Raw genomic sequence first — 22,844 nt, forward strand, 5'->3', positions numbered from 1 at the left:
ATGGGGTTGTATGAGAGCTATTTTTTTGTGCCATGATCTGTAGTTTTTATTGGTACCACTTTTGCATACATGTAACTTTTTTTTGGGGGGGGGGGGGGGGGAATTTGATGTGACAAAAACAGCAGCAATGTTTTTTGTTTTTTTTCACGTTTATGTCATTCACCATATGGGATAATTAACATTATCTTTTTATAGGTCAGACAATTACGCACATGGTGATACCGAATATGTTGTTAATTATTTTGTTTACGCCTTTTGGGATAAAATGGTAAGAAAAGGGACCATTTAAATTTTTATTGGGGAGGAGCTTATTTACTGTTTTTTAAAACTTTTTTAAAATGTTTTTTTTACACTTTTTTTTGTCCCTATATGGGACTATTTATAGCAATTCTTAGATTGCAGATAATGAACAGTGCTATGCATAGGCATAGCACTAATCAGTATTATCTGCTCTCTTCTTCTCTGGTCTGCTTAATATTAGACTAGAGAAGAAGACCTTGAGATGATGGCTGGAGCAGGTCAGGGGACCTCCTGCCACCATGCTGGATAACTGGATCCTCACTTCCGTGACGCTGGTAAGCCAATCATCCAGCATGGCAGCCGTAGGATCATTGGCCCATCATCCCAATGATCCATTCAAATGCCCACACTGCCGCAGATGCTGTAATCTGTATGGGTCATAGCATCTGAGAGGTTAATAGTGGACATCACTGTGATCATTGATTTCGTCCATTACCAGCGGGTCCCTGGCTGCTCATAGTAGCTGGGTCCTGCCGTGCATGATGTAAGCATGAAGCTTATTTTTTTATTGATAAATTTAGAAGCATAGATTGTAAACTACAGTAAAGATGTACAAATATGTTATCACATCACATATCGGTAACACACCATGGAGTAAGGTTCATGACAAATTAAGTTACAACTGAAAAAAATTTAATATATCAGTGAAAAACTAAGAACACACAAAGTGATGTGAAATATATATGAAATATACATGCTGTGCTATGTTATGAAGAATAAGATGGAACATTTTGGAGAAATGCATCCAACATTTCCTATCACAGGAACCACTCATACCATAAGAACTGACATGGATTCTAGGGAAGCATAAAGCCTAACACAACTTACGATTTCTGGTATACTGGGAGTTCTAGCTGGTTTCCATTGGCAACACATCAGGGATCTGGCTGCAATAATTACATGACTTGCTTTAGTATAGTATTGTCTAGAAATGAATGAATGTGGAGGAAACATAGTGCAAGAGCTGGGTCTGAAGCCTCCGAAACATGAAGGAGATCACTGATCAGATTACATATCCTGCCCCAAAAACATGTGAGGAACATTCCCATCACATATGGAAGTAACATCGTAATAACCGCTCACCTCCACCTACCTGTGCTGTGACTTGCCAGCAGCATTTCTGGCTCGGAACATACAGCACAACAAAGTAAGTTTTCTAACAACAGACTAGATACAGGAAAGTACTTTATTTCTTCATATCCGAACTCCATATAAAAAACACATGGTAGGCGTTGTTTTTTTGCCCCATACTAACTAAAGTATGGGGCACGAAAAGGAGCCTAAACAAAGTATGAGGCACAAAAGGAGCCTATCTAAAGAATGGGAATGCAAAATGGGGACTAACTAAACGGTGGGGACATAAAGGGGCACTAACATGGTTTGAACCTATGTTGGACTGCTCATCTGCAACATTAGCAAATGCAGAAATTAGAGATAAATCCAAAAGTACAACCACTACACATGTACAAAAGGTTAAGGAGTACAAAGAAGGGACAAAATGGGCAAGTTCATATCTTTCTTATACTGTAAACCAGGCTAAACACATTAGATCAACTCCCAGCATGCCCGAATAACACCCTGGTTGGGAAACACTGCATTAAATGAATGTGGCATAAATGTGGCATAGTCTAATGGCAGTTCCGTCATAACTTTCTGGTCAAATCTTATTTACATTTCAGCTGCCAAAATACAGATGGATGCAAAAACAAGGGTACATCACTGAATATTTTATAAATGTATGATTGATGCAACGCAACCTCTGGTACTCACAACTATATTAAAGGGATTTTCTGGACAAATTAATTATAATCCATCCTCAGAATAGATGATCAATATCAGATTGTGGGGTACCAATAATGTGCACCTTTACGATCTGCTGTTTGCCAGAGCCTCAGTGTTGCCATTCACAGAGAAATAGAGCAGGAAGCAGAAGGCTCTGCACATTGTGTAATCGCCAAACTTGGTTACTGCAGATCATCTCCATACATACATTAACTATCTATCTGGTTGTGGCCACTGGAGGTGGTCGGGGACCGGAAAACAGCTGAGCTTGCTGCTTTATGCAATTTGCTTAAAGGGGTTAAACAGCTATTTAAAATGTATTCCCTATCTCCAGAACGGGGCCTGACTATCCCTGCTGAATTCTCTGGCCCCCACCTTTCGAGACGTACTCATCTCAGCAGTGTCGACTTACTGGCTGCAATGGTGTCCCGCTCAGTCAGTGATTGGCTGAGCAGGCGGCCACTGCCAAGATGAGTACGTATCACAAATGTGGGGGCCGTATAGTTCACAGAGTCAGGTCCTGTTCTGATAAATCCTTATTGACTTTCATGGGAGGTGCATAGCCAGTGGTACACTGCAAGCTTTGCTGTTTTCATAAGTTCTGAGTTACAGAAACAGCATAGCTCGCGTTAATACACTGTCTACACAGCTCCCATATACATTAAAGGAGAACTCCAGGATGTACAATTTACCCCTATCCTAAGGATAGGGGATAAGTGTTAAATCGCGGGGGGTCCGACAGCTGGGGCCCCTTGCGATCTCCTGAATGGAGCCCCCGCTCCCTGCGTGAAACAAGCGTTTTTGACCACATCACGAAGCTGCGGCCGACACGCCCCCTCCATGTAGTTTTATGGCAGAGCCGGAGATATCCAAAAGCAGCGCTCGGGCTCTGCCATAGAACTGTATGGAGGGGGCGTGTCAGTCGCCGCTTCCGGTGGTGGCCGAAAATGCCCGTTTCATGCAGGGAGCCGCGGCTCCATTCGGGAGATCGCGGGGGCCCCCAGCGGTCAGAAACCCCCTGATCTAACACTTATCCCCTATCCTTAGGATTTGCATAAACTGCAACGGGATTTGCATAAACTGCATAAAGCATCCCATTAGACTTTTTTGGCTTCCCAATCACATCAAGGGTTTGGGGACCATTATTCTTGAGATACTGTGCGTGCTGTGTGTAGCACCTGCATCTATCTATTTATGGCATATACTGTGGTTATGTTATAAATGACCCAGATGGGAATACCCCGTCCTTTGGAAACCCACTTTCTACAGGAGGTAATTAATGATTGGGGTCCTAAACTCTGTTGATCTATAAAGACTTGCTCTAGAGGATCGCCAGTGCCCTTCGTTACATAAAAGGCCATTGATATTAAGGTGAGGTAATTTAAAGAGAGAACATAAAGAGGTTCCCTTAATGATACTGTCAGAGTGGATGTCAGGGGTCCATGCAGTGAGTCTCCATAACCAGTTGGAGGTATTGTCACCTGGGACAGGTCATAATTTAAAAAGTGGGGATCTCTATAACACTGTAATAATAATGGTGATTACAGAGACTGATTCATTTCCATTTAAAGTGCTCTCGCAATACCTTGTCTTATGTTTTATTTTTCCACTGATTTTGCCAGGAACTTATTTAAATATTTTAGTTTTTTTGTTCTGTTTTGTTTTTGCAATCCGATTAGCCATCAGTAAAAATGGCACCAGCCGTGTATAAACAAGTCACTGTAATACGATGTGCACAATAGACGTACGCAGTGAGATTCATAGATCAGTCATAACAAGGAACCCGGCAACTTAATGTGAGTCTCTGATACCGTAACTAAAATTACATTTGCACATTGCAGCGGTTACTGCGTGTGTAGCTAGCAAATGATTCCTTCACAGCTCATTGGGCCGGTGATGTAGATGATAAATCTAACCTGGAGGCTTATTGATTAGTATTATTACAATGACAGCGAATTTCACCAGCAAAACAGAGAAGGCGCAATTACAGCTTAGAGAAAAACAGGCCAAGAACTTGAGATTTACTCATTAATAATTGAAAATGACCAGTAAGAGACCGAGAACATGGAAGATGTCAGCTCTGGACAACAATACAGAGAGAGGACAAAATTCAGCACATCCCGAGCATAGAGCACAGGGCAAAAAGCCCCATAGTGATATTACAACTGGTCCCCGCTACTCCTATTCATTCGTTTCCTCAGATTCCTCCCTACAGCCCTGAAACTCCTACCACATTATAAGGCTATGTTCACGGTGGAATATCCACAATTCCTTACAAATTCCTTTCAGCAAAGCTTGCTGAATGGAAATGCAGAATTGCAGCATAATTGTAACACTATTCTGTGTCCTCAAACAAAGAATTCTGCTGAAATCCAAAGGCCTATTGACTTAAATAGGTATTCTGCCATGGAATTCTGCAAAATGAAAGACAGGTCTTTAAATTTTGTGGAATTGTTTTCTTGGTGACTATGGTCCCAGCTGCCTTGACACAATTGACAAGATCCTACCGTGTAGTTCTGGGCTGATTTTTCATCGTTCCCATGATTATTGAAAGTCCACAAGGGGAGCCCCCGATTGAGGAAGATTGACAGGTATTCTGTCTTTCTTTCATTTCTGAATAATCTTGTCAACTGTACAGTTCTCACCAAGTTGCTTGGTGATGGTCTTATAGATCATTCCAGCATTGTATAAGTCTATCATATTGTCCCTGATATCCTTGGACAGCTCTTTATCTTTGGTCATGGTAAATAGTTTGAAATCTGATTGTTTGATTGATTGATTGACAAGTGTCTTTTATTTAGGTAACAAGATGAGATTAGTAACTTTCCCTTTAAAGGACAACTGCAGCGGCATTACACTTATCCCCTATCCACTGGGACCCCCCCTGATCTCCCTAACGGGGCGCCGCCATTAGCGCTCATGATGAGCACTAAGGCACGTAGCGTCGACCTAGAGGTCGACGGTGACGCCCTGTCTCCTCCCCGTCCCCATACAGTTCTATGGGGGATGCGGGGAGGCACGAATGCTGCCTCCCCGCCTCTCCCATAGAGATGTATGGAGGAGGCGTGCCGGCCGCAACGTCATGCTGCGGCTGGCACGCCCCCTGCACGGGAGAGCCACGGCCCCGTACAGGACATCGCCAGGGGCCCCAGCGTTCGGACCCCCCACAATCAAACACTTATCCCCTATCTTGAGGATAGGGGATAAGTGTTTGTAATGCTGCAGATGTCCTTTAAGTGTGTACTCCTAATCTCAGCACTGTTTGGAGCCAGAAATCTTGCTTATTGATGGGGGATCAAATATTTATTTCACTGAATAACAGGAAAATCAGTTCATAACTTATTTTTAGTATTTTTTATTTTTTCTGGATTTTTTATTGTCATTTTGTCTCTTACTGTTCAATAAACATACCAAATTAAAGTTATAGGCTGATTATTCCTTTGTCCAAAATCATTACGGGATTAAATATTTTTTTATTCCCCTGTAGTGATATTCTTGCGCATAGGGGGAATTATTGTAGCAGTTACATTTTTGTACAATTTGTAGGAGGCAGTATTAGAGCAGTTACATTCTTTTACATAGGAAGACTTAATATGGTAATTCTCTTCTAGTACACAGGTGTGGTACTCAACTGGGATGATGGGTGTTGTAGTGCAGGCTATCTGTAAGAAGTAGTATTTGGGGAGGCAGATGGTGATGATGTCACCTGGCTGGGTGGTATGGCTAACCCGAAGGTCACCTGTAAACCCAACAATGCATTTGTCAAAGACTAGAGTTGTTTCAAATAGTGTGAAGTTCAGGAATGATAAGTACAGACAACTGGATACTATGGAAACAACTTGCAATTTAATGGAATATTTTGTGCAAGTATAGTATATTTATGCATAGAGTGTAATGTTATATATTTTAAGCAGATTGAATAGTTGGTCACTGTCCCTTTAAGAGTTGATTTTACAGCACATATACTGACTGGAAAGTCTTTGGGATGCTTGCCCCACATGTGAGTGAGGTTACTAGTGAAGATGCAGTTGCAGACAGGACACAGCCAAAGTAGATGCTTTCTATTGTGAATTCCTATACAGGTTGGCTTAGGGTCCATGCACACTACAGAATTTCCTAGTGGGGAACCTACCTTTAGGCTATCTGTGAACATGAACACCCTTTATTGGCTGAATTATATATTGACATGTATTGTTGTCAAGGTGATGATAGCCGCTCAAACTAAATCTCTGTCTCCAGGCGGAGTTTCCATAATGTGAACGTTCCCTAAGGCAACTTTATAAATCTCCCCCATTGAGTGCAAATAGCAAAGTCTAGAGGGGTTAGTCTATGTGCTGGAGGAGGGAAGTTTGTGGGGGTGCGAAGGCAATAAGCTAATCAACTATCAGTTCTGGTGAGAAAGTCTAGAGCAAGTGAGGGGAGAGACTGCGGAGTGACACGCAACTGGGATAACTGGGCCCTGGCTGAACTGCATAGACTTTACCATCTGTCTACCCTAGGTAAAGCTAAGCTATTGTTATCCATAACTTGGCGTCTGAGTCATTATTGCCCCCCGTGCCTAGCCCAGGATCTAGCAGTATAGCTTTGGGTGGCATCGAAGATAAACCACGCCCTGGTGTCACGAATACAAGGGGTTAATGCCAACTGCCCCTAGTGTAACAACATCTGACCTCATAACACACACTGTTACCACACCACCACTAGGGGTCCCTATACCTACCGGGACACTTTAGGCTTGACACACCAATCATTCTAACACTGAGCTAATGAAAAGAGGTCATTTTATAATAAATATAGGTTATAGAGGCATAAAAATTAGATGTGCATAGTCAAGATTAGGTACTAAGTAACATATTCTTTTTTTTTTTTTTGGTGGGATCTGACAGGCACGAGCATGATTTTGGGCAGTGACACTGCGCTGTTTCTGAAGACTCAGAAATCCATGCATTTTCCATTTTTAAAACAGGGAATCTAATGCCCCTATCAACATACCCTAAAAGGACATATATCAATTGTGTAACCTAAAACTGCACTTCAAAATGCATACTGTTTTACCAGTGAAATCCTCATTTCCATGTGCTGCAGAGCCAGACTTCCCTTAGCATATGTTGAGTATGGTTTTTAGTTGCAGTAGTCCAAGAAAGACCATTATATGCTGAAAATATTGTGACCTGAGGCCATTGTAACCCGAGGGACAACTGTATTTGATAAGGTTGAATTCCATTAAATAACAGTTGTGCAGGAAGGTTCCGCTATATCCATATTATTATGTCTGCACATTGTAGTGAATGCGGACTCCTAACATCATTACTTGTCAGGTTATCATGTTTAATATGCAGGATTAGCAATGGATGGGGGGGACTCAATATACTAGACAGAGTCTATTATCCTACATCCAGCTGATTTGCTGCAAAATTGCTGTATGGTGATAAATCAGTGATGGCAATTATAGAGGTAAAGATGGATCAGGAGAGGATATACTGACAGCTGTCAGAGTGGAGCTAAGTCATAATTGCTTGTTTTTATTGGAATGGGAGAATGGGAAGAAAAAGAGTAGATTCACACATGGCAGATTTGATGATTGGTGGGGGTCCCAGAAGTCAGACCCCCACCAGACACTCATCACCTATCTTGTGGATAAAAAAACATTTGACAAGGCCAGGCAGTATGTGAGGGGAGGGAGTTATGGACTGCCTTAAAAGAAATATTATAAAATCAGCTGTCCCAATCGGTGAATTTTAGATGAAGGACTCCATTTTTGCCTTAGAACACTTGAGATAAATATGTGACATTACTGATCTGCCATGCAGATGATTCTTATAAAGGAGTGGGTTTGTAATGTCCAAGTTTTTTTTATATCCTTTCCTTCCTAGATCCTTTTTAAATTACTGGCCTTCATTTCATTTCCCCCTCCTCTCATCTCTGGTTTTAAGGAAAGGGCAGATCATTGTGTGCTCATCCTTCATTCTGTTCATTAAACACTAGTTGATACGCTACTGACAAATGAGCAACATTCCTTCTTCCGCTATTATTCGTCAAATAATTAAGAAGCAAATCATTAAAATCTCTGACATTTTTGAGACTTTTCTCCGTCACTTCGGCTAATCAGTCCTATGTTATGCATACAGAGTCATTGTCGCAAGCAACGTGTCTATTAAATCACCGGGTGTGAAAGCCTTACCTAATGCTGTTACTTGCAGTGATACTTAGTGGCATTATTAGGCAGAGTTCACACTTACACTAATAAAGCTGCACGCACACTAGGATTTTTTACCTGCAGTTATCTTTTCTTTCTTATCCTGTTTGGCCTCTGTTGGACTCTACTGGATTCCATTTGCTGGCAGAGTGCTTCCCTGCATCCTAAATCCTCAGCTGCGGACCACCCTTCCCTTCATCTCTCTGTGTTATTCTGCCAAGTCTAATTAAATCCTCCTAATTAAATCTGTGTGAGAGGAGGAGAAATTAATGACTTCATTTTCGGCTGTTTGTTTCTCTCATTTTGAAGGACCCTGGAAATAATTATTAGAGAAATCACCCACAACACTTGGAAATTCCTCTTTTCACTGTTGGGAAGACTAAGACCAAAGCCTATTAACAATGTGTCCTCTTCTTCCAATTTATATCTTATCAAGTGGTACATACGCAATGAGGGCAGATGTACAAAAACTGCAAACTTAGATGGACAGTCTTCAAATGAGCCCGATTTATCATAGTGGCTTATGCTGATAAATTGGGCTTATTTATAGACTGTCAAGTCTAAGTATGCACTTATGTTCCTAGTTTAGACAAATTTGTCTCTCTCTATATATTTTTTTTTGCCTACTTAACACCAAAACAGTGCATCACAATTTTGGTGCATTTGAGGACAATCTTCTGACACACTAACTGTGTTACCATCTGGGCCATAAGTTGAATGTAACATATCTTTCTCTGGCACCTCTTTAGCAGCTATTACCTGGTATAAATTTGTTGGAGTTATCCAATAACAGTGAAATAGATAACGGGAGGGGGAGGCTGGGGATAAGTCTTGTAAACAAGCTATTTTGTCTTGGCCAGGATAGAAAACTTATCCTTTCCCCAGTTGAGAGAAATCCTAGCTATATCTCTGCCCAAAATTGTATCCTCTAACACTTTGAAGACATTTGGCTATGGCTACCATTGGTAACATAAACAAGATCAGCTACCATTCTGTTAATGGCTTCTCAAAAGCAGTCTGAGAATGACAAAAGCTATATTGAAGGGATGGCCTGGAATTTTTTTTTTAAAGTTATTCACAGAGACCAAGATACCCAAAAATTGAAAACTAAAAAGCAGGACACATCTGCCATGCTCTCCTGCCTCTGACATTCCAAATGGGCCCTTAATCCTTTTCACATCACAACACTCAGACAATTACTGGCCATGGCAGAGACCCACCTCAGTGTGGCTAAGCAGACACCTCTTGTGTTAAGATGGAGACCAAAAACAAAGAAGTGATAAGGAGCAGTGACCACGTAACATCAGAATGGCGGTGGCAAGGGATTGTGACTGATAAGTACAGCTTTTTTCACCTTTTCAGCCCAACGTGGCCGCTTTTAACAATAATAATAAAAAAATAATAATCATTGGACACCCCCCATGGCTCTGTGCACTGAGGACAATCCGGGCTCTGTACACTGAGGACAAGCAGGGCTCTGTGCGCTGAGGACAAGCAGGGCTCTGTACACTGAGAACAAGCAGGGTTCTGTATGCTGAGGACAAGCAGGGCTCTGTATACTGAGGACAAGCAGGGCTCTGTACACTGAGAACAAGCAGGGCTCTGTATACTGAGGACAAGCAGGGCTCTGTGCGCTGAGGACAAGCAGGGCTCTGTACACTGAGAACAAGCAGGGCTATGTACACTGAGGACAAGCAGGGCTCTGTACACTGAGGACAATCAGGGCTCTGTACACTGAGGACAAGCATGGCTCTGTACACTGAGGACAATCAGGGCTCTGTACACTGAGGACAAGCAGGGCTCTGTATACTGAGGACAAGCGGGGCTCTGTACACTGAGGACAAGCAGGGCTCTGTACACTGAGGACAAGCAGGGCTCTGTATACTGAGAACAAGCAGGGCTCTGTACACTGAGGACAAGCAGGGCTCTGCATACTGAGGACAATCAGGGCTCTGTACACTGAGGACAAGCAGGGCTCTGTACACTGAGGACAATCAGGGCTCTGTACACTGAGGACAAGCAGGGCTGTGTGCACTGAGGACAAGCAGGGCACTATGACATGCTCCAAGCTCACACAGCAGGATGATTGACAAGCCACAAGCCTGCACAGAGCCCTGTTTGCCCACCCACACTTCCTGTATTTGGACTCCTAACAGAGACACACAGATAATAGCTGTAGGAACAAAAATAAACAAATTTTTTTTATACAAATGTATATTCCAAATATACATATAATGGTAATATCTACATTATGCACTTTAATAAATTCCTCCCTTATGTTTTTTGTTTGCATTATAAGCCTTAAACAAAGGGCTGTTTGAGAAAAAAAATGCTGAAAATTTCAGCTGCCTATTCTGTCGTTAGGTCCATTTTTGTAGGCAGTTTTTGCATGTTAAATGTTATTGTAAGACTTTTTTCCGATGTCCTTTTTTTTTTCGACATGCAATTTGTAAACCTGTCTTCTTCTTGGAACAAAAAAATAAGAAAATATATAAAAATAAACAAGCAGTTTGAAAACTTAAACGAAGGGGAGTTACCAGACATTTTTACACTAAGTTTAATGTAATGTTTCAATTTAAAAAAATAAATACATAAACAACTATTTATTTGAGCCACTGAACTGCTGTTTTTGAACAATTTCATGGCTCAAAAAAGGAACCAAAATACTGGCCCCTAAGTTACTAAGAGTGTACTGTTGTTTTCTTTGTGGTTTTAATTCCCTACAATTATTTTTTTCCACGGTATTTACTAAAGTTTCCCTACATTTAGCACTTTCCCTACACTTTGCTTTTTTTTTTTACACATGCTCTGAACTGTCGAGTTTTCCTCAGCTCAAATCCACCACATTTTCTGTGGAAACCTTAGTAAATATGTTGGGTTTTTGTGAAAATGTTGGGGACACGCCCCTTTTTGGTGGCCACGACCCCTCTTCATGATGACCATACCCATTTTTTTGGGTTTTCTAAGTAAAATGGAGAGTTGAAAAAAAGCACAGTATGTTTAGATGAGAAGATACAAAGGGCATTGTCAGAATCTGGGCTGGAAGCAGGTAGCGGAGGCTAGTGGTGGATCCGCTGTGCCAGAGAGGTGAAGCTATGGGCCGTACCAGGGGAACGGAGTCTAAGGAGTTACTGGTTTTCACCAGAGCCCACCGCAAAGCGGGATGGACTAGCTGCGGCAGGTAACCCCCAGGTCGTTCCTCCCAGTAGCGACTCAACCTCTCTGGCTGCTGAGATAAGGCAAGGTACAAGAGGATCAGGCAAAGGCATAGTCGGATGAAGCAAATGGTCAGGGCAGGCAGCAACGGTTCACAGGTGGTAGTCAGTAGCAACGGGTACGGCAACAGGCAGGGAACACAGAAACAAAGAACGCTTTCTCTCAGGCACAAGGCAACAAAGATCCGGCAGGAGGCTGTGGGAGGAGATGGTACTTATAGGCAGTGCACATGTGAAGCCTAATTAAATCCAAGCAGCACTGCCTCTCACAAACCTTAACCCTTAATTAACCATATTAGATCTAAGAGTCCCGGGACCAAGAGAGCAGGGGCGCACACGCTGAGACGCCGGAGCGCAGCCTGGGGACACACGCCGTAAGCGCTCCGGTACAGGAGCGGGGACCGGAGCGCTCGGCGTTACAGGCATGTTTTTGCAAACAACAAAGTATTCACAGTAGCAAAACAGGCAATTAAAACTTAGCATTAATAATTATTATTTAAAAAAGGATTGTTAATAGCAATAAATTTGACTACAATTAAACCACAATTTCCAAGAGAAACATCAATAATCAAAATGACACACCCGGACAAAAATTTTAAACCTCTGATAAAGACAAAGAAAGAGCAGCAATTAGTTGAGTACCCAAGACCCAACGCGTTTCACCCGTACTATTCTGTTTTTCCCATCATCCATGCGGGGCGCAGTGAGTGGCCTAACCATGGGCTGTGGTGTTTTTTTTACTTCCATGTGACCATATGTTTTGATTATGTTACTTATTGTCTTGCCCGTAGATTCTGATTATCTGGTGTTTTATCTCTGTGTAATTTGACTGCAGATACTAGCATTTGTTTATTTAGTGTATTATCCTGTGAAACGGTGAAACACGTTGGTACTAGAGTACTCAACTAATTGCTTTCCTTTCTTTGTCTTTTTCAGAGGTTTTACATTTTTGTCCGGGTGTGTCATTTTGATTATTGATGTTTCACTGGGAAATTGTGGTCACAGTCAGACTTATTGTAATTAACAATCCTGTTTTAAATAATAATTATTAAATGCTAAGTTTTAATTGCCTATTTTGCTACTGTGAGTACTAAAATGGAGAGTTGGTCAGGTTTTTTTCAAATTTGGCGCAAGTTCTGCCGCAGACAGAATTTCTGGCGCACAACCCGACAAAACATGTTGGGTTTACAATAGTAAATTAGGGCCACTGTGTGTCTTAAAATCAGTGAATTGTTTTACCCATATATAGCCAGGACTCAGGAGCTTTTAGGCCACAGGTTATATAAACTGTAACTTATACAATACTCAGTGTATATTTAATAAAGGCCAATTACATTATTTTCCAAATTTGCAGATGTAGGTAATAAAAATTTAAGTCGTGTTTGTTGCTGACAAGGTTCCCACATAAGCAAAATGCTCCATTGTTTAAATGAATTCACACTGTCTGCTGGAGACTTTTTATTATATCTTAATTATATTTATTGAATGTGCCTTGGAGAGAAGGATTCAGCTGTTAACGGATGCTGTAAATATGGCCGGACCACACCACCATAGATTGAGTCTTCCTACTGCCTGACATCTGTCCTGTCATAATGGAACCACTAAGAAGGCACAATTCACAGGATATGGAGGATATAAAGGGTTATGTTATAAAGCACAAGCTCAGCACTTTTCTAGCCCCTTTAGGTCCAGTTTCTGCTTTTGGAAGTGTTGATGGATGAGGCTGCTGCGTGCCGAGCCTTGGGACAAAAAAACAATATGAACTACAGGTAATGAGGACGGGTTTCCTCACAGTGCAGGTTCAGCGTCAATTAGAGCAGAACGCCAGGCCGCACGCTTGTGTTCATTCCCGTACACTGATATAATATACTGGTCTAACATGATGATAAGGAGTGCCAATTTATCAGGTTCATGAAGGAATTATTCCTAATAATGAGTATTTCAGGTGTAAATACCAAGTCTGCTGTTCCTCTTGATGAGTCAGTTATTCACAGGGACCTGTGTTATGCCAACATTTCTCATGTAAGATGTTGTACAGCCTCGTTGTGCTGCGTTGGATGCCATATGTACATACAGTATTTAAAGGTGTACACAACAACAGATAGAAACTGGAAAATCTGAGTCATACAGGGGTAGAGAAGTGACCATATTTATTCATCTGGGAGCCACATTATGGCTCTGTACAACTTGGAAAATAGTGTTAGCCATAGTATCGGTGTCGGGCATGTGCATCAGATCTGTCAGTTTTCACTGACCTCCATTCTATTCATGATCCTGGAACAGGGCATTTTTGCCATTAGCTACCTGGTAATAGTTTAACCCCTTAACGACAATGGACGTAAATGTACGTCATGGTGACGTGGTACTTAGCGCACCATGACGTACATTTACACGCAGCCATGATCGCGAGCACCGGAGCGGTGCTCGCCTCATGCCCGGCAGGTTCCGGCTGCTATCAGCAGCCAGGGACCCGCCGGTAATAGCGGACATTCGCGAACCGCGCTGCTGCGGCGATCCGATCATCCAGCATGGCGGCCGGAGGTCCCCTCACCTGGCTCCGGCTGTCTCCCGGGGTCTTCTGCTCTGGTCTGCGATCGAGCAGACCAGAGCAGAAGATGACCAATAATACTGAGCAGTGCTATGTCCTATACATAGCACTGAACAGTATTAGCAATCAAGTGTTAAATAAAAAAGTAAAAAAAATTAGAAAAATCCCCTCCCCCAATAAAAAGTAAAACGTAATTTTTTCCCCATTTTACCCCCCAAAAATCGTAAAAAAAAAATAATTAATACACATATTTGGCATCGCCACATGCGTAAAGATCTGAACTATTAAAATATATTGTTAATTATTCCATATGGTGAACGGCGTAAACGTAAAAAAATAAAAAAAAAGTCCAAAATTGTTGCTTTTTTGTCACATTTTATTCCAAAAATTTTTTATAAATAATTTAGAAAAAGTGAAACCTAAGCAAAAGTGGTACTGATAAAAAATACAGATCATGGTGCAAAAGATGAGCCCTCAAATCGCCCTTTATATGGAAAAATTAGAAAGTTATAGGTGGTCAAAATAGGGCAATTTCAAACATACCGTATATGCTGGCGTATAAGACGACTGGGCGTATAAGACGACCCCCAACTTTTACAGTTAAAATATAGAGTTTGGGATTTACTTGCCGTATAAGACTACCCCTCCTACCGCTATGTACAGTACCTTATATTTCCCCCACATTAGGCCGGCAGCATGTTCCCCCACATTAGGTCGGCAGCATGTTCCCCCACATTAGGTCGGCAGCTCCCCCACATTAGGTCGGCAGCTCCCCCACATTAGGTCAGCAGCTCCCCCCCCACAATAGAAGGCAGCTCCCCCCACAATAGTAGGCAGCTCCCTCCCCCACAATAGTAGGCAGTTCCCCCACAATAGTAGGCAGCTCCCTCCCCCACAATAGTAGGCAGCTCCCCCCACATTAGTAGGCAGCTCCCTTCCCCGCAATAGTAGGCAGCTCCCCCCACATTAGTAGGCAGTTCCCCCACAATAGTAGGCAGCTCCCTCCCCCACAATAGTAGGCAGCTCCCTCCCCCACAATAGTAGGCAGCTCCCTCCCCCACAATAGTAGGCAGCTCCCTCTCCCACAATAGTAGGCAGCTCCCCCCACAGACATACAACTTCCAGCCATTTAGAGTATATGGCTGGAGGCTGTATGTCTGTGTACTGCCCCCCACAGTGTTCCGGTCAGCGCTTCTCCGGCCTGGGGTCACAATCTACTGCTATGGCCTATGGACCATAGCAGCAGTCCCGGGACCGGAGGAGCGGTGATCGGAACACTGTAGATGACGCGCCGCCGGTCACTCACCAGGCCCCGGCCACGCTCGTCCTCCTCCGGTCCTCCTGCGGCTCTATGGTTATACGCATGGGACGTCACTGACGTCACGTGCGTACAACCATAGAGAGGTGGAGAAGCGCAGTAGGACCGGAGGAAGACCGGAGGAGGATGCGCGGTGGGCGGGGAATGGTAAGTGACCTGCGGACATCCTTATGTCCCGAAAAGATTTTTCGGGACACAGGGGCATGCTGGGAGTTGTAGTTTCACAACAGCTGGAGGCACCCTGGTTTTTAAGTATACAGTTATTAGTTTGTACATGCTCTGGCTGGCCCCCGCCTGCAGCCGCACACAGGAGCCAGCACGATAATCATAAGCATTCCTATGCCAGACCCCTATACCCGGCGTATAAGACGACCCCCGACTTTTCAGAAGAAAATTCGGGTTTAAAAAGTCGTCTTATACGCCGGGATATACGGTACTCATTTTGTTAAAATGGTTTGAGATTTTTTTTAAGCAGTACAATTATAGAAAAGTACATAATCATTGGTATCATTTTAATCGTATTGACCCACAGAATAAAGAAAACATGGTATTTTTACCAGAAAGTATACAGCGTGAAAACAAAACCTTCCAAAATTTGCTAAATTGTGGTTTTCTTTTAAATTTTTCCACATAAATAATATTTGCTTGGTTGCGCCATACATTTTAAGGTAAAATAAGTGATGTAATTACAAAGTACAATTGGTGACGCAAAAAACAAGCCCTCATATGGGTCTGTGGATGGAAATATAAGAGAGTTATGATTTTTAGAAGATGCGAAGAGGAAAAAACGAAATTCAAAAATAAAATTGGTCTAGTACTTAAGGACAAAATGGGCCTGGGCCTTAACCCCTTAACCCCTTAACGACGCAGGACGTATATTTACGTCCTGCGCCGGCTCCCGCGATATGAAGCGGGATCGCGCCGCGATCCCGCATCATATCGCGTCGGTCCCGGCGCTAATCAACGGCCGGGACCCGCGGCTAATACCACACATCGCCGATCGCGGCAATGTGCGGTATTAACCCTTTAGAAGCGGCGGTCAAAGCTGACCGCCGCTTCTAAAGTGAAAGTGAAAGTGACCCGGCTGCTCAGTCGGGCTGTTCGGGACCGCCGCGGTGAAATCGCGGCGTCCCGAACAGCTGATCGGACACCGGGAGGGCTCTTACCTGCCTCCCCGGTGTCCGATCGACGAATGACTGCTCCGTGCCTGAGATCCAGGCAGGAGCAGTCAAGCGCCGATAATGCTGATCACAGGCGTGTTAATGCACGCCAGTGATCAGCATAGGAGATCAGTGTGTGCAGTGTTATAGGTCCCTATGGGACCTATAACACTGCAAAAAAAATGTAAAAAAAAAGTGTTAATAAAGGTCATTTAACCCCTTCCCTAATAAAAGTTTGAATCACCCCCCTTTTCCCATAAAAAAAATAAAACAGTGTAAAAAAAATAAAAAATAAACATATGTGGTATCGTCGCGTGCGTAAATGTCCGAACTATAAAAATATATCATTAATTAAGCCGTACGGTCAATGGCGTACGCGCAAAAAAATTCCAAAGTCCAAAAAAGCGTATTTTGGTCACTTTTTATATCATTAAAAAATGAATAAAAAGTGATCAAAAAGTCCGATCAAAACAAAAATCATACCGATAAAAACTTCAGATCACGGCGCAAAAGTGCTCATACCACCCCATACGTGGAAAAATAAAAAAGTTATAGGGGTCAGAAGATGACATTTTTAAACGTATAAATTTTCCTGCATGTAGTTATGATTTTTTCCAGAAGTGCGACAAAATCAAACCTATATAAGTAGGGTATCATTTTAACCGTATGGACCTACAGAATAATGATAAGGTGTAATTTTTACCGAAATATGCACTGCGTAGAAACGAAAGCCCCCAAAAGTTACAAAATGGCGTTTTTTTTTTTCGATTTTGTCGCACAATGATTTTTTTTTCCGTTTCGCCGTGCATTTTTGGGTAAAATGACTAATGTCACTGCAAAGTAGAATTGGCGACGCAAAAAATAAGCCATAATATGGATTTTTAGATGGAAAATTTAAAGGGTTATGATTTTTAAAAGGTAAGGAGGAAAAAACGAAAGTGCAAAAACGGAAAAACCCTGAGTCCTTAAGGGGTTAAGGACCCGGGGGTTTTCCATTTTTGCATTTTCGTTTTTTCCTCCTTACCTTTAAAAAATCATAACTCTCAATTTTGCACATAAAAATCCATATGATGGCTTATTTTTTGCGCCGTTAATTCTACTTTGTAATTAAATCAGTCATTTTACCCAAAAATCGACGGCAAAACGGAAAAAAAATAATTGTGAGACAAAATTGAAAAAAAATGCAGTTTTGTAACTTTTGGGGGCTTTCGTTTCTACGTAGTACATTTTTCAGTAAAAATGACACCTTCTCTTTATTCTTTAGGTCTATACGGTTAAAATGATACTTATATAGGTTTGATTTTGTCGTACTTCTATAAAAAATCATAACTACATGCAGGAAAATTAATACGTTTAAAATTGTCATCTTCTGACCCCTATAACTTTTTATTTTTCCGCGTATGTGGCGGTATGAGGGTTAATTTTTTTTTAGCGGTACCATTTTTTTATTGATAGGACTTATTGATATCATTTTTTCATGATATAAAAAGTGACCAAAATTGCACTATTTTGGACTTTGGAATTTTTTTGCGCGTACGCCATTCACAATGCGGTTTAATTAACTATATATTTTTATAATTCGGACATTTCCGCACGCGGAAATACCATATATGTTTATTTTCATTTTTATTTACACTGTGTTTTTGTTTTTATGGGAAAAGGGGGTGATTCAAACTTTTAACCTCTTCAGGACGCAGGGCGTATGGATACGCCCTGCATTCCGAGTCCTTAAGGACTCAGGGCGTATCCATACGCCCGTGGGAATTCAGGTCCCCACCGCTGGCCGGTTGGGGACCGGAGCCGGATGCCTGCTGAAATCGTTCAGCAGGCATCCCGGTATATCGCCCAGGGGGGTCATTATGTCTCCCCATGTCGGCGATGGCCGCAGATCGCTGGACAATTCAGCCCAGCGATCTGCGGCGATTCCAGGTCAATCGGGTCTCCAGTGACCCGGTGACCCGGAATTACTGGCTGATCGGGGCCATCTCTGACGGCCCCGAACAGCCATAGCCAGCAGGGGTGAGGTGGCACTGGTGCCACCTCACGACCGCCCTGATTCGTCGGCCAGTTTTCCGGCTGACCAATCAGGGCACCTGCTGCGGGTGTCACTCCCGCAACCGGCTCTGCCCCTCTTCCGGAGGACGTGAGCGGGTGAGGGACGTGGACCCCGGCAGCTGGGGCCCCCGATCCCCGGCGTCCCTGTTGGGATCGGGGCCCCAGGAGCGGTGGTGGCGGCGAGGGACTGACCTGGGGAGCAGCAGTTGGAGGTGATTGACAGCCTCCTGCTGTTGCTTAGCAACAGCTCCCAGCATGCAAAAAAGGCATGCTGGGAGCTGTAGTTATGCAACAGCAGGAGGCAGACCACCACAACTCCCAGCATTCCCTTATGGGCATGCTGGGACTTATAGTTTTGCAACAGCTGGAGGCACATTTTTTTCTATGGAAACGTGTACCTTCAGCTGTTGTATAACTCCCAGCTTGCACAACAGCTAAAGTGCATGCTGGGAGTTGTAGTGGTGCATCTGCTGCTTACATAACTACAACTCCCAGCATGCCCATTGGCTGTCGGTGACTGCTGAGAGTTGTAGTTTTGCAACAGCTGAAGGCACACTGGTTGTGAAACACTGAGTTTTTTTTTTTTTTACCTAACTCAGAGTTTCACGACTGGTGTGCCTCCAGCTGTTGCAAACTACAACTCCCAGCATGCACCGTATATGCTGGGAAATGTAGTTTTGCAACAGCTGGAGGCACACTGGTTGTGAAACACTGAGTTAGGTCACAAACTCAGTGATACATAACCAGTGTGCCTACAGCTGTTGAGAAACTAAAACTCTCAGCATGTACAGTCTGTCAGCGCATGCTGGGAGTTGTAGTTTTGCAACAGCTGGATGTCCCCCCCCCCCACCCCCCAATGTGAACGTACAGGGTACACTCACATGGACGGAGGTTCACAGTAAGTATCCGGCTGCAAGTTTGAGCTGCGGCAAATTTTCTGCCGCAGCTCAAACTGCCAGGGAGAAACTACTGTGAACCACTGCCCGTGTGATTGTACCCTAAAAACACTACACTACACTAACACAAAATAAAATAAAAAGTAAAAAACACTACATATACACATACCCCTACACAGCCCCCCTCCCCTCCCCAATAAAAATGAAAAATGTCTGGTACACCACTGTTTCCAAAACGGAGCCTCCAGCTGTTGCAAAACAACTACTCCCAGTATTTCCAGACAGCCACTGACTGTCCAGGCATGCTGGGAGATTTAAAACAGCTGGAGGCACCCTGTTTGGGAATCACTGTCTTAGAATACCCCTATGCCCACCCCTATGCAAGTCCCTAATTTAGGCCTCAAATGGGCATGGCGCTCTCACTTTGGAGCCCTGTCGTATTTCAAGGCAACAGTTTAGGGTCACATATGGAGTATCGCCGTACTCGGGAGAAATTGTGTTACAAATTTTGGGGGGTATTTTCTGCTATTACCCTTTTTAAAAATGTAACAATTTTGGGAAAACAAGCATTTTAGGTAAAATAAGAATTTTTTTTTTTACATATGCAAAAGTCGTGAAACACCTGTGGGGTATAAAGGTTCACTTAACCCCTTGTTACATTCCCCGAGGGGTCTAGTTTCCAAAATAGTATGCCATGTGTTTTTTTTTTTTTTTTGCTGTCCTGGCACCATAGGGGCTTCCTAAATGCGGCATGCCCCCAGAGCAAAATTTGCTTCCAAAAAGCCAAATGTGACTACTACTCTTCTGAGACCTGTAGTGCGCCAGCATAGCACTTTTCACCCCCATATGGGGTGTTTTCTGAATCGGGAGAAAATGGGCTTCACATTTTTGGGGGTATTTTCTGCTATTATCCTTTGCAAAAATGTTAAATTTTTGGGAAAACAAGCATTTTAGGTAAACATTTTTTTTTTTACATTTGCAAAAGTCATGAAACACCTGTGGGGTATTAAGGCTCACTTTATCCCTTGTTATGTTCCCTGAGGGGTCTAGTTTCCAAAATGGTATGCAATGTGTTTTTTTTTTTTTTTGCTGTTTTGACACCCTAGGGGCTTCCTAAAGGTGACATGCCCCCCCAAGAACCATTTCAGAAAAATCTTCACTCCAAAATCCCCTTGTCGCTCCTTCCCCTCTGAGCCCTCTACTGCGCCCGCCGAACATTTTACATAGACATATGTGGTATGCGATTACTCGAGAGAAATTGGGCTACAAATACAAGTAAAAATGTTATCCTTTTACCACTTGCAAAAATTCAAAAATTGGGTCTACAAGAACATGTGAGTTTAAAAAATTAAGATTGTGAATTTTCTCTTTCACATTGCTGCTATTCCTGTGAAACACCTAAAGGGTTAAAACACTGACTGAATGTCATTTTGAATACTTTGAGGGGTGCAGTTTTTGTAATGGGGTCATTTATGGGGTATTTCTAATATGAAGACCCTTCAAATCCACTTCAAAACTGAACTGGTCCCTGAAAAATATCGAGTTTGAACATTTTGTGAAAAATTGGAAAATTGCTGCTGAGCTTTGAAGCCCTCTGGTGTCTTCCAAAAGTAAAAACACGTCAATTTTATGATGCAAACATAAAGTAGACATATTGTATATGTGAACCCAAAAACATTATTTTGAATATCCATTTTCCTTACAAGCAGAGAGCTTCAAAGTTAGAAAAATGCAAAAATTTTTTCATCAAATTTTGGGATTTTTCACCAAGAAAGGATGCAAGTTACCATAAAATTTTGGAATCAGAATGATAAGTAAAAGCATTCCAGAGTTATTAATGTTTAAAGTGACAGTGGTCAGAATTGCAAAAAACAGCCGAGTCCTTAAGGTGAAAAAGGGCTAAGTCTTTAAGGGGTTAATAGGGGAGGGGTTAAATGATCTTTATTCACTTTTTCTTCACTTTTTTTTTTGCAGTGTTATAGCTCCCATAGGGACATATAACACTGCACACACTGATCTTTTACATTGATCAGTGGTTTCTCATAAGAAATCACTGATCAATGATTTTGCCGCTTGACTGCTCATGCCTGGATCTCAGGCAATGAGCAGTCATTCGACGATCGGACAGCATGGAGGCAGGTAGGGATCCTCTAGCTGTCTTGTAAGCTGTTCAGGATGCCGCAAATTACGATCACTGCCGCGCGCTATTAGCCACGGGTCCCGGCCATTGTTAGAGGCCAGGCCCGACCAGCCGTTGCCCCGCGTTATAGATTGGGAGCGGACTCATGACGTACGCGTACGTCATGGGTCCTTAAGAAGTTAAGGGTTTAATCCCTTCCCCAACAATGCCTTGTCCCCAACCTGTGGCTCTACAGCCAGAGGCTTAAAGGGGTTATCCATGAATAGAAAAACAGAGCTAATTTCTTACAAAAAACTCTCCCATCTGTCTCCAGTTTGGGTGTGGTATTACAACTTGGCTCCATTCATTTCAATGGAACTCAGCTGCCGAACCACACCCAACCTGGAGACAGAAGGGGAGCGGTTTTGGAAAGAGATTAGCTCTATTTTTCTATTCGTGGATAACCCTTTTAAATTGTAGCTTCTGGCTCCCAATGCAAAATCTGCAACATGGCTCCATGTGCCAGTGATAATACTGGTCTCTCATAGGGGCATATATGCTTTCGGGGGCCCCTTAGGAACCAAGATCCCAGCGGGATTGCTACTTCTGCATCCCCTCTAGCTACATCCGTGTCTACAACTGCTGCAAACCCAGATGGTATGTCACAAGAATATGCCCTCAGATTTCTGACACCGATGAGTGATGGATGCTTCTAGTGAATTAAATCTTTCATCTGAATGAAGCCTAAGCGATCTGTAGCTTGACTTCGCAAATACCTCTAGGACCCATTGCAAATAACTACTGGTTTTAGTGTTACATAAATTCTGGTTTGGGATACAGCATTTATTTATTTTTTATCTCTCTTTTTTATATGAAGCGCAGGTGAAGTAAATCGTAATGCCCCAGGACATCCCCTCTCATCGCCCATTTGTGACCTGCAATTTTCCCTCCTCTGCTTCCCCACTGTACCATGGTTATCGTAAAGCCTCCACGTTTTCTCATCACAGCTCCGCTTCTTCATTTTTCCTGTCATTTTAATTGTCTTGTATACATCTTTTGAAGAATGTTACATTGAAATGCAATTTATATCACATTTCCCAGCGACTCTGGCGGAGATTCCTCCTGTTCAGTCTCTGTGATGAAGTGTTAACTTGTGTCTTCATTTAATCTCTATTATACCACCCCTTGTGCATACTAATTAAAGGGAACCTTCTACCGAGAGTGATGTGTCAAATCTATGGAAATGGAAATGTTT

The 22,844-nt window shown here is 42.7% G+C and overlaps 1 long non-coding RNA gene across 1 annotated transcript in view; it reads right to left on the bottom strand.

The window, feature by feature from the left end:
* The window catches only part of LOC130276124 (uncharacterized), a 63,787-nt gene that overhangs the window by 6,637 nt on the left and 34,306 nt on the right, over nucleotides 1-22,844 (bottom strand). Inside the window, exon 2 of the long non-coding RNA XR_008845028.1 lies at nucleotides 8,357-8,524. This is a non-coding gene — a long non-coding RNA (uncharacterized LOC130276124). The remainder of the gene's footprint in view (nucleotides 1-8,356; nucleotides 8,525-22,844) is intronic.

The sequence above is a fragment of the Hyla sarda genome, chromosome 6, assembly GCF_029499605.1.
Source record: "Hyla sarda isolate aHylSar1 chromosome 6, aHylSar1.hap1, whole genome shotgun sequence".
Lineage (NCBI taxonomy): Eukaryota > Metazoa > Chordata > Amphibia > Anura > Hylidae > Hyla > Hyla sarda.